This window comes from Panthera leo, chromosome A1 (genome assembly GCF_018350215.1).
Source record: "Panthera leo isolate Ple1 chromosome A1, P.leo_Ple1_pat1.1, whole genome shotgun sequence".
Classification (NCBI taxonomy): Eukaryota; Metazoa; Chordata; class Mammalia; order Carnivora; family Felidae; genus Panthera; species Panthera leo.
Window position 1 is genome coordinate 85,409,032 of NC_056679.1, and position 13,049 is coordinate 85,422,080.

A 13,049-nucleotide genomic window follows, 5' to 3' on the forward strand; every position below is an offset into this window, starting at 1 on the left:
TCCCCCATTATATTTATATATCACATCTTCTTTATCCATTCATCATTCAATCGACATTAAGATTTTTCCATCCTTTGGATACTGTTACAAGCATGTTATAAACATGTTTAAAACATTCATGGGGGGGTCATCTCATGTATATTTTTGAATTATTATTTTGTAATATTTGGTCAAATATTTAGTAGTGAAATTTCTTGACCATAAGGTAGTCCTATTTTTAACTTTTTGAGGAATTTCTGTACTGTTCTTCAGAGTGACTGCACCAGTTTGTATCCCCTGTAACAGTGCAAAAGGGGGTCCCCTTTCTCCACATCCTAGCCAACACCTGTTGTTTCTTGTATTGCTGATTTTAGCCATTCTGACAGGTGTGAGGTGATATCTCTTTGTAGATTTTATTTGAATTTCCTTGAACATGAGTGTTGTTATTTATTCATGTATCTGTAGGCCTCCATGCTGTATTTTTTTGGAAACATGTCCATTCATGCCTTCTGCTCAGGTTTTACGTGGATTAATCATTTTTGGAGTGCATAAGTTCTTCATATATTTTGGATGCTAACCTTTTATCAGATATGTCATTTGCAAATATCTTCTCCCATTCTGTATGTTATCTTTTAGTTTTGTTGATAATTTCCTCCCTTGTGCAGAAACTGTTTTATTTCATGAAGCCACAATAGTTTATTTCTGCTTTTGTTTTCCTTGACTCAGGGGACATATCTAGCAGGAAGTTTCAATGATTAGTGCCTGTGTTCCCCTCTAAAATTTTTATGGTTTTCAGTCTCACATTAAGGTTGTTAATACATTTTGAATTTATTTTTGTGTATTTTGTAAGAAGTGGTCCAGTTGCATACTTTTGCAGGTTGTTTTCCAGTTTCCCAACAGCATTTTTTGAAGAAACTGTCTTGTTTCCATTGGATACTTTTTCCTACTTTGTAAAAGATTAACTGACCATATAGTTGGATTAATATGTCATTTGTCTATTTTGTTCCATTGACTAATGTGTCTATTTTTGTTCCAGTACCATACTCTCTTGATTACTGCAGCTTCGTAATATAACTTGAAGTCTGGAATTGTGATGCTTCCAGCTTTTCTTTTCTTTTCAAGATTGCTTTGGCTATTCAGGGTCTTTGTGGTTCCATACAAATTTTAGAATTGTTTGTTCTAGATCTGTGAAAAATACTGTTGGTATTTTGATAGGGATTACAATAATGTGTAAGTTGCTTTGGGTGGTGTAGAAATTTTAACAGTATTTGTTTTTCCAGTCCTTGAGCACGGAATTTCTTTCTATTTATTTGTGTCCTTTTCAATTTCTTTCAACAATATTTTATAGTTTTCAGAGTATTAAACTTTCACCTCTTTAGTTATGTTTATTTCTACTATATCATTATTTTTGGTGCAATTTTAAATGGTATTTATCCCTTGATTTCTCTTTGTGCTGCTTCATTACTAGTGTATAGAAATGTAACAGATTTTTGTACATTTATTTTGTATCCTGGGATTTTACTAATTTCCTGAATCATTACTAGCAATTTCTTGGTGGAGTCTTTGGGTTTTCTATATAGAATATCATATCATCTGCAAATAAAGTTTGACTCCTTCCTTGCCAATTTAGATGCTTTTTATTTCTTTTTGTTGTCTGATTGCTATGTCTAATACTTCTAGTATGATGTTGAATAAAAGTGATGCAGTGAACATTACTTTCTTGTTTCTGACCATAGGAGAAAATCTCTCAGTTTATCCCCAGTGAGGATTATATTAGTTCTGGGTTTTTCATACATGGCCTTTATGATGACAAAGTATTTCCTCTTATCTTACTTTGTTGATGATTTTTATCATCATAAATAGATGCTGTACTATGTCAAGTGCTTTTTCTGCATCTCTTGAGAGGAGCCTATGGTTCCTATCCTTTCTGTTATAATGTGGAGTTCAACATTGATTGATTTGCAAATATTGAAGCATTCTTGCAGCCCAGGAATAAGTCCCACTTGATCATGATGAATGATTCCTTTAGTTTACTGTTGGATTCAGTTTGCTATTATTTAATTGAGATTTTTTGCATCCATGTTCATCAGGAATATTGGCCTATAGTTCTTTTTTTTTAGTGAAGACTTTGGTTTTGTTATCGGTGTATGTGGGCCTCATAAAATGAATTTGAAAGAATTCTTTCCTTTTATATTTTTTGGCATAGTTTGAGAGGAATAAGTATGAACTCTTCTTTAAAGGTTTGGAAGAATTCACCTGTGAAGCTATCTGGGCCTGTAGTTTTGATTACTGGGCGATTTTTAAATTACTGATTAAATTACTTTGCTGTTTATCAGTGTCTTCAAGTTTCCTATTTGTTCCTGTTTCAGTTTGAAATAAGATAAATTTTCCATGGCCTCTCCCTTCCACTTCTGTGAAAGTGCCTGGGGATTAATGAGTATTCCTCTAAGTGCATTCTACTCTGAGAACAAATAATGAAAATGAAGTGAGGTTTCAAATGAGTGATATAAGTTAGTTCCTATGAGGCTCAATATATTTACTGATTAAATGCTAAGGTTTTAAAAGGATGGTAATTATGTGAGGTAAACTATGGTGTTAACCAATCTTACTTTGGTAAGTGTTTCACAATACATAAGTATGTCAAACAATTACACTATACACCTTAAAGTTACCCAAAATTATATGCCATTTACATCTCAATAAGCTGCAAAAAGCAAAAAAAAAAGGTACTTATAGTCATTTTTGTAAGAATAACCTTAAAGCATTTAAACAGACACCCAAATAACAAATGCTCACATGTACACACACACACATTAACACACACACAAATACATACACATCCCTCCAGATTTGAAGAGAAGACTTTTCATTTCCAGAAAAAATATATTTTTTAATTTTAAATTGTTTATTGAGATATAATCGACCAATAAATTATATAGACTTAAAGATTGCAAGTGATGACTTAATATATGTATATGTTATGAAATAATCACCACAATCAAGATAATTACCATTGTATTATCACAAAACTAACATTTTATTTTTTTTTTGTTTTGGTGGAGAATGGTTACTATCCTCTTAGCAAATCTCAATTACTCAATATGGCATTATTAACAAAATTAACCATGTTGTACATTACCTTCTCATATTTTGTTCATCTAATAACAGCTAATTTGTACCCTTGTACCAACATCTCCCCATTTCTCCAACACCCAGCCCCAGACAACCACCATTCTACCCTCAGTTTCTGAGTCCTACTTTTTTTATTTTTGTTTATGTTTTTAGATTATACATGTTCATGATACAATACTGTTTTTATCTTTCTTTCTCTGGCTTATATTATTTAATATAATGTCTTCCCGGTTCATCCACATTGTCCAAATCACAAAATCTCCTCCTTTTTTGTGGCAGAATAATATTTATTGATTTACATATTTTAAACCATTCTTGCTTTCCAGAGATAAATTTTAATTGATCATGTTGTATGTTTCCTTCAATATGCTATGGAATTTCTTTGCTTGTATTTTGTTGAGTATACTGCATCTATTTTCATCAAGGATATTAACTTGTATTTTCCTTTCTAGTAGATTCCCTTCTGGCTTTGGTAAAAAACAATGCTTCTTCAATAAAATGAGTTTTGAAGTATTCTTTCCTTTTCAATAGTTAAGAAGAGTTGGAGAAAAATTGATATTAATTATTCTTGACTTGTTTGGTAGAATTCACTAGTGAATCTATCTGTTATTGGGCTTTCATTGTTAGGAAATTTTTGATTACTGATTCAATCTCTTTACTAGTCATTTGCTCAGCTTTCTGATTTATCATGATTCAATCTTGGTAGGTTATATATTTCTAAGAGTTTATCTTATTCTTATAGGTTATCCAATTTCTTGCATATAACTATCCATACTTTTGTATATCTGCAGCATTGGTTTTAATATCACCTTTTTCATTTCTGATTTTATTTGCATATTATCACTTTTTTAGAGTCTAGCTAAAGTTTTGTCAATTTTATTTTTTTCTAGTGTTTTTCTAGTCTCCATTTAGTTTATTTCTTTACTGCTCTCAACTACTTCCTTCCTTGTAGTAACTTGGGTTTGATGTACTAATTTTCTATTTTCTTGAGTCATAAATTAGGTGGTTTATTTGAGACCTCTCTTAGTGGTGGTTGCACTAGTGTCTGATGGATGGATGCCAGTGGCGCAGCCACAGAGCTGGGACTGGTGCATGGGTGCTCACAGTGTGACAACAGCTCTGGAGTCTGGGGCACTGGCTAGCTTGCAATGGCATTGGTCCTACTGCCTGGAACATGGGCACATAAGGAATAGCTGTGGAGCTGGAATCTGGAGGATGGGTACATGGGGAGGTGTACAGAGCCAAAGTTTGGCACTCAAGCATACATGGATGAGCTATGACTCCTGTTCAGGGGTCCACAGGGCAGGTAGGGATATTCATAGACTTGGTCCTATGGTAACACAACAGCAGCTCCTTCTGAGATGATGGAGCAGAGCTGCACCTCACAGCCATGACTGATGGTTACTTCAGTGGTGAGAGATTTCAGTGTCCTCTGCAAAGGCAGGCAACTGGGGTCTGTGATGATGAACAATGCAGGGTCCCCATGCTGTGAAATTTGTGGAGAGTCTGTAGCTGTTGTGAGATTGGTGGGTTCCACAACAGCCAAGACTGTTGGGATCTTCAGCAGAGGAAGCCACTCAAGATGGCAATGGCACCTGTTTCATGACAGATACTAGTAGCTTCCCCCTGTGTCTGTGTAGCCTCTCCGCACATTTCCAGATCTCTTCACTCTGTCAGTGTCCTGAGTGGTCCTCTCTGTGTGGTGATTCTTCATATTGCCCTCCACTCTGTTGTTGTAGACTTTTAATTGGACTTTTTAGCTTTGCAAGGGCTACTTTAATTTGTTTCTTTTATTTTTATTTATTAATATAAACATCGTGTGGGGGTGGTGAATAAAGCTAATGTGTCCTATTTTGCTATTTTGCTTTGAATTTTTGATCCCTGTGCTGAATATTAAGGCAGAAGAAAATAAGTTAAGAATTTAATTACCAAGTGTGTCATTTTCAGGGTAACTATGTTATTTCTTGTCTAAAGTGGGACACTGATGATGAGGCAAGAAAACATTATTAATAATTTTCTGGGATAATAGGCAGAACCCAAGAATTTCTGAGTCTGACAAATGAGGTTATGATATCCGACATAGAAGTTTAATGTACTTTATAGCAAGATAGTGATGCACAAATATATTTTACGTCTATTTGTGATGTTAGGTCACATAAAAAATAATCAGACAGAAATCATTCATTTAAAATTGTGCTTCATTGAAATATTTTGATTTTTTAAAAGGTAACAAATAAATATTTTAATCAAGTTTTTACGTATTTTCTATATCAAGATAAATTACATTTAACCTACTTCATGTTCACAATGCATTTTCAGCACCTCTGCCTTATTATTCTCTTTTCCTTCCCCTTAATTTATTTTTTCTCATATCGTCTCATGTTAAAATGCTCATACTTGTTATCATGCTCTTCAATTGCAATAACTCTCTTATTTAAACACTGATCTCTCAAAAAATCATTTTATTCCTTTCCATGTCTGGTGGCCTATTGTTCTTTAGAAGAAACTTATCTTTGCTTATATTATTTTCCTGTCAATAGTAAATACATTAGGCAACTGATATGTAAGATCCACTCCCAATACCATCTTTGTAAGTTACTTATCAACAAATAAGTTAACAAGTATGGAATAGACACATAGGATATAGTTTATAATATAGAGTCATTGGGAAAAGCAGATAATAAAATTGTATATAATTATTACTGTTAAAATTAAGATGCATGCATATAAAATGTTGATTATAATTATAAATATGGATTTGTATTTTCAAGTTTTCAAGTTTGTATTTTCAACTTTTCTTCAAAGTTATATTTCATACATCTTGTTGCTTTTTCAAATGAACTGTTTGAAGAGATTCATGACTTTCTGATCATGTGAGGTTAATGTGAAAACTGTGTGGGAATTCATAATAGCAACCATTATAGTAATATTTGATCACAATGCAGGACACTGAGCATAACAGTAGTGAATGCTAGGTATAGTTCTTGTCCTAAAATGCATAGCATTCTGTTTAGATAGATAAAAGTAATTACTACAAACCTGAAACCTGTGTGACAGCCCAGCTTAATGGTCCCATGATGGGGTTCTGAAATCACAGCCATGGAGGTGAAATGGATTGGTAGGCAGTGGAGTTCTAGCAAAAACCCTTTTAAGGAGACTGTATCAAGTTACACCTTGAGGAAGAGGAAGACATGGAACAAAGTCAGGAAACATGTTTTTTCCTATGGCGCCCTAAATTGGGAGAATCTTCATAATTCATAACTTCCAAATATAACTTCTAAAAAGAGTTCTATTTTGGTTTTCACCAAGGGAAAGGATTGGAATAGAGAAAGCCACAACTATTCTCTTCTTCCTCAAAAGAAATTATAAAATACATTTTCTCACAGTAGTTTTGCCTGTGTATAATTTCTCAGCTCCTCCTGTACATTATGTGATTCATTCTCTCAGACGTGCCTCATTGAGAATAAATTGTCAGGTCATAATGTCTGTTTATTATATTAGCTTTTAGGATAAATTAAAAATCATATGAACCCAGTTTCTTATCTGTTTTTCAATGACTTGGTAGCCTCCAAATTCTCTATTCCTTTTGGAAAGGGCCTTCACTAGGCTTCAGTATACAGTGAGAAAGTTTCATTTAAAATACTCTTTTTGAAAAGTAATGATTCTTACAGATTTTGCTACCGTTCATGAATAACAGCCGATACTGTGTATTTCCCATATTCATTCATTCATTCATTCATTCATTCAAACATTAACAAAGTACATCAACTACTTATTATATGCCACTATACTGTGTTCAAATACCCAGAGTGAATTAAGTATTTATTCTGAATAATTTCAACAAAAATTTATGAAAAGCATGAATATAGGTTAACTACACAGTGTGTATATGTATAATCTTCAGAGGACCCTAGGATGCATGTCATTTTAATTGCATTCAGAAAGAATACAGTTAGCTGGACATCTATATTAGGCACTAAACACCAATTTCATTTTACCTAAATGAGAAAGGTTCAGAGACTCATTCGTGAATTTGCAAATCTAACAGTGTTGAAAGAGAATATTATTTTTAGATCATAGAAAACTATTCCTGCCAGAGCAAGAATACAATATACATTTACCAATAATTTGAAATAAAATTTTAAAAATGTAGAAATAAAATGGTGTGAGATATAAAACAAGACACAAGTAAGACTACCAAGAATACATATGGGAACATTAGACAAATGAAAAAAAAGTTCCTTTTTTAATAAAATGGACTCATAAATATGAGACCTCCATCCATACATCCACACAAACTTATTTTGAGTATCCTATGGATCTTGCCCCTATCCAGGGCTCTTTTAGCCGTTAATTAATAGTTCCCATCTCTGACATAGACCTCAAGTGAAATAATTAGAAGTTTGGGGAATAAATCTTTCATATTTATTAGACAGACACATTATGGTGAAATCATATTTGCACTTAAATCATAGTCATCAGCTGAAAAGTAATAAAAACAAATAATGGAGTACATATGCTCCTGATATCATAGAACAGAATATAGATTTAAAAAAATTGCTTAAAACATTTTAGCCAAGTTTTCACAGAAAATAATTAATTTTACTTGAAGTACATCATCCTTTTAGTCTTAAAACTTCTCCTGGGAACACAAAGTTCTCTTTGTACATGGGAGTCTCAGAAGAATAGACTCATTAAAAAAGTTTCACAAACACAGAGAGAATGAAAACATGACTCCTCCCCACCCAGTCAAAGTCCCTGTGGGCACATAGGCTGAGGAGCTGCTTTTAAAACTATGTTAGCCTCCAAAACTATGCATCTGGAATGCATTGTGCTGTGGAATTGTCCTGTGATACTTTGTCATCACAAGGGGTTGGGACTGAACAGTTTTTATGGAAATCCGTGTTTCCTGGGCCCAAGAGTTCAGTTTCAAAAGGAAAACCAGTGGTACAAAGATAGAAATTTCTTCTGCCTTTTCTTCATCAAAGTCATTTTTATTGGACAGGGGGCACTTCTTGTAAGAAAGACTATGGGGTAATAGAGGAGGTTTACTGTGTTTGGAAAGAAGATGAGGGACTTAACAAAGGTATTCCCTGTGTAAAAGCATTTCTAGTAAGACGAACAAATGCACCCACATCAACTGTTTTACATTTGTGTGAAAGTGAGATGCTAGGGAAGTTAGAAGAATATAGTATGATTAGAAGAAAACTTGACATTTTGCTTTCAGAAAGTCAAGACTGATTTATTTTAATAAGAAATAAACTTCCATGCTCTCACACATCTTTTGTTGGGATGTCAAAAATTTCTCCATTTCTGTAATATCTAATTTTCCCCTTTTCTTTTCTTAATGTCAGCCCAAACATTCAATGTCTAGATTTGCTTCAAGGCAAATTTCATCAAATAGTTCTTCAAACTTATGTAACAAGTGGATTTCTTATCCATTGTGAGAGAGCTTTTCTTTCATTCTATCCCTCCCTCCCTCCCTCTATCTCATCTCTGCTTCTGATATTCATGCCTGTTGCCTGAAGTTAGATTATCAAAAACACTGCCTCATTTGCTGCTATCACTAAAAATATTAAACGTATATTTGTTAGCCTGGGGCTCTGTCTAGTTTACATTTCCTTCTAATCCTCTGATGTTTTATGTCTCCTGAGGATGGGTTGTTAAAAAGAATTTGAGATTATGGATTACGGATAGAATATGCCCCATATGAATATCATTTGTGACAGTTAACTTTCTTCCCTTATAGCTACTTTACAGAATTAAATAAAAATAATTATATGAATCTCTATTAAATTTGACATATTATTTGATGTTTTGCTCTGTCTAAATAATAGTATACTAGCTAACACAGTGAAATTATATTTATTGCTTTGCTAAAAATGAGACTCTTTAAAAATAGACATTATATTTTAAATATTATATTTGAAATATTTTGGCCATTTCCAAAATAAAATCCAATCCAATATTTTGGTTGTAATTCAGCCTTCCTTATAAAAAATTTTGCAATATTGATTCCACATAGGGGATTTGGCCTGAGATTCCATTAATAATATTGTTTATATTTTCTATAACTTATTTCTAAATAGTTAATTTACTCATGTACAATTAATTACTTCATTCATTCTGAAATATATAGGAAATATTATGTCAAATTCTCTTACTATCATATTATTTTTATTTCTGCTTATATTTCTAAAAATTGCCTGCCAGAAATTTGATGTGATCTCTCATGTCATATAGTTTCATGACATTTTAAACTGATTTTTGACTAATTTTGTAATCCTTCTATTGATAAGATTTTCCACCATTAATATTAATGATTTTCTGCCATTAATATTAAAACAAATATTTCAATTGCTTACATATGTTTCTTAAAATATTTATACCATTTCCTAAAATATTTATACCAGTGCTTAAATTTTTTACATCCTGAGCCATTTTATGTTTTCTGTGTTTATGGAAAATTGTATTGGTTTTACATTCCAGTCCTAGATGTGTAACAGTACCAATTATATATTAATGTTTACCAGTACCATTCTTATTATTACAGATTTATGATTTTTATTTACACAATTTTTGTTTTTTTTTGTTTTTTTTGTTTTTTGCTGTGTTTGCATTGTTATTGAACATGTAGATTATGTTTATCTTTATCCCTTTTTTTGTGGAGGAAATCACTTTTGATACCTCTGATTTTTGCAAGGTATATTATCTTGAAGAATATATTTTCTCTCTATAATTGTATTATGGTGCTTATTTTTTATAAGATAATTTCTCAGACAGGAGGATTCTTTATATACTTTTTCTGTCAAGTCACAGTATGTCTTTTCTGTAACTAATTCAGACACAAACCTTTAATCATTTTCTTGTTCTCTAATATAACATTTCAAAACATAATTGAAAAAAATCAACACTTTTGAAAATAATAACACATACTTGTATAATTTTCAGAAGCAAAGTTTCAAGAAAAGATTCACCTTAATGGAATTCAGTACAATGTAATGAAAACTAAGGCTAGAAAGGAAGGGCAAGTTGAAATCTATAGAGATAACTGGGATTTAAATAAAAATTTAAAAAGGAATTTAATTTGCAAAACAGAATAAGCTGATTCTTTTTATTTTTCTGTTTTACTGGCCATTGGAGCACTGGAATCTCAGGTGAGAAAATGTGGGCTGCCAGATGTACCCACTATCCACGTGGCTCTTGAAACCTAGATGCACCATTGGCTTGAAACTGGAGTCTGTACTCTCTATGTGCCCTTGTAACATCGGGACAGCCCAATCCTCACGAGACAAACACTGGAAGTAAATTGCTTCTATAATTACAGGTACCAACTAATCTTTTATTTGTGTATTTTATCAGAACACTTACTGGACAAAGTTCTTATTGATAAAAAATACAGTTGTAATTATATATATAGCACACCCCACCAAAGTGTTACAGGATATAGAAAGGGAAGATGGAGTTATCAAAATTGATTTTCATAGCTCTTCAGCTGTATTTTTGTAGGATATGGTGTACCCAATCATAATATCAATTGTCTTGCTCAATTTTGCTATAAAAAGTAGCTAAAATTTTATTTTAAATTTCTCCTTGATTTCTTAATTTGATGAATGATTCACCATTCTTTTTCCTATGCTATAACTCTCTGTACAGTAAAAGAGAGACACAAAGATGGAAAGAGGGAATTGGATATTGGTGACTGAGATCATTCTTGTGGGGATACCAACCACCAGAGCTCTTGGGGTCTCCTGTTCTTTATTTTTTCATTGGCTTACTTGGTGACAGTCCTTGGAAACAGCCTAATCATTATGCTGATTCTCATGGATTATAAGCTTCACTCACCCATGTATTTCTTCCTCAGCAATCTCTCCTTCAGTGAAGTATTAACCACAACCTGTGCTGTTCCCAAGATGCTGGCAGGCTTCCTGTCAGACAGAAAGAGCATATCCTTTGGTGGATGCTTCACCCAGTCTTATTTCTACTTCCTCTCTGGATGTACTGAGTTTATACTTTTTGCAGTCATGTCCTATGATCGTTATGTGGCCATTTGCAGCCCCCTTCAGTACCCAGCAATTATGACCAGCTCACTGTGTGTGCGTCTTGTTATCCTCTCCTGGGTGGGTGGTTTTCTCCTCATTCTCCCATCCACTGTCCTTAAGGTGGGGCTGCCATACTGTGGCCCCAATGTGATCACTTTTTCTGTGACAGTGCCCCCCTCCTCCACTTGGCCTGTGCTGACATCCACATCATTGAGCTGTTAGACTTCCTCAGCTCCCTTGTCCTGCTCATCAGCTCCCTCTCACTCACGGTGGTCTCCTATGTTTATGTCATCTCCACCATTCTGAAGATACCCTCAGGTCAAGGTCAACGCAAAGCCTTTGCTACATGTGTCTCTCACTTCATTGTGGTCTCCATGGGCTATGAGATCTCCATTTTTGTGTATGTCCACCTCTCCCAGAAGAGCAGCTTACATCTCAACAAGATCCTCTTTATCCTCTCTAGTGTTCTCACACCCCTCCTGAATCCCTTCATCTTCGGTCTACAGAATGAAACCATGAAAGATGCTCTGAAGGACAGCTTGGCCAAGGACCGGAACTTCCTCAAGGGGATGAGGTCCAAGTGACATGATCCGTGAGAGTCATTTTAATTCTGGGATCCTCAGCTGCATCCATGTTTCCAGCAAAGCCCCATGATGTATGTAAATTAACAAATAGTGTCTGCTATGAAAGTGTTTTAACTTGATAACCAAATATACAGGTTTCATGTGTATGTTAGATTTTGAAGATTTTGTTACAATAATTAATATTTTCATTTATAAGTGCTAATAGAAGGTAATTATAATTTAATCTTACTCTTATTCAGGAATACCTAAATCATTTATAAAGACACATGGACTGTAACAATATATGATAATTGAAGAACAAATTAAAAAAAGAAGCAAATTTCAGATATGGATTTGACAAGGACAAAGAGGACAATATATTTCTCAAACCAGGAAATAATAATTTGATGACTGGTAATACTAGAAATTCTGCTTTAGAAAAAAATTGAGTTTATACAATATCCAGGAAGTTTTCTATACTTCTAGACTGCTGACTAGAGATAGCAGAGAAATGGAAATTGAACATGAAGGTGGATTCATATGAATTTTCTAAACTGAGAAAGAGATGGAGACCAATGAGAGAAAGATGAGTAGCCCCAAAGGGAGACTTGTCACAATATGACATTCTTTACTCTCTGAATATTTATATTCCCCAAGTGGAAACATGTTGTGAGAAAAAAATATGAAGAAAATAGTGATTAAGTTAATTCACAGTTCAGATTTTTAAAGTGATAGATTTCCAGAAAAACAAACAAACAAAAAAGGTTAGCAAATCTCACTGAAATCATAACAAAGTTAACAGCATCTAGGCATATCCTAGTCAAGTTGCTATAAGCCTGCCTTAAAGATAAAATTTGCAAGTAACCACAGTAAGAAAGGGCACAATGAATACTGAGAGAAATGGCTAGATTGAGTTTCCATGAAAAACTGGCTGGCAGATAGCAAGAGAAAAATACACTTTATGGGGTGAAAAAAAAAAAAAAACAACAAGACAAACTCAGGAATCCAAACATCCATATTCTTCAAAATTATGATAAAAAATTAAAAAAAGAAAAAAGAAAAAAGGGGCGCCTGGTGGCTCAGTTGGTTGGGCGTCCAACTTCGGCTCAGGTCATGATCTCGCGGTCTGTGAGTTCGAGCCCCGCGTTGGGCTCTGTGCTGACAGCTCAGAGCCTGGAGCCTGTTTCAGATTCTGTGTCTCCCTCCCTCTCTGACCTTCCCCCATTCACGCTCTGTCTCTCTCTGTCTCAAAAATGAATAAACGTTAAAAAAAATTTTTAATAAAAAAAAACAAAATTATGATAAAATAAGATTTCCCTGATTAAAATAAAAC

At 33.7% G+C, this 13,049-nt stretch overlaps 1 pseudogene; it reads left to right on the forward strand.

The window, feature by feature from the left end:
- The first annotated feature begins 11,119 nt into the window (after window positions 1-11,119).
- Window positions 11,120-11,737, forward strand: LOC122229651 (annotated as a pseudogene).
- Window positions 11,738-13,049: the final 1,312 nt, after the last annotated feature.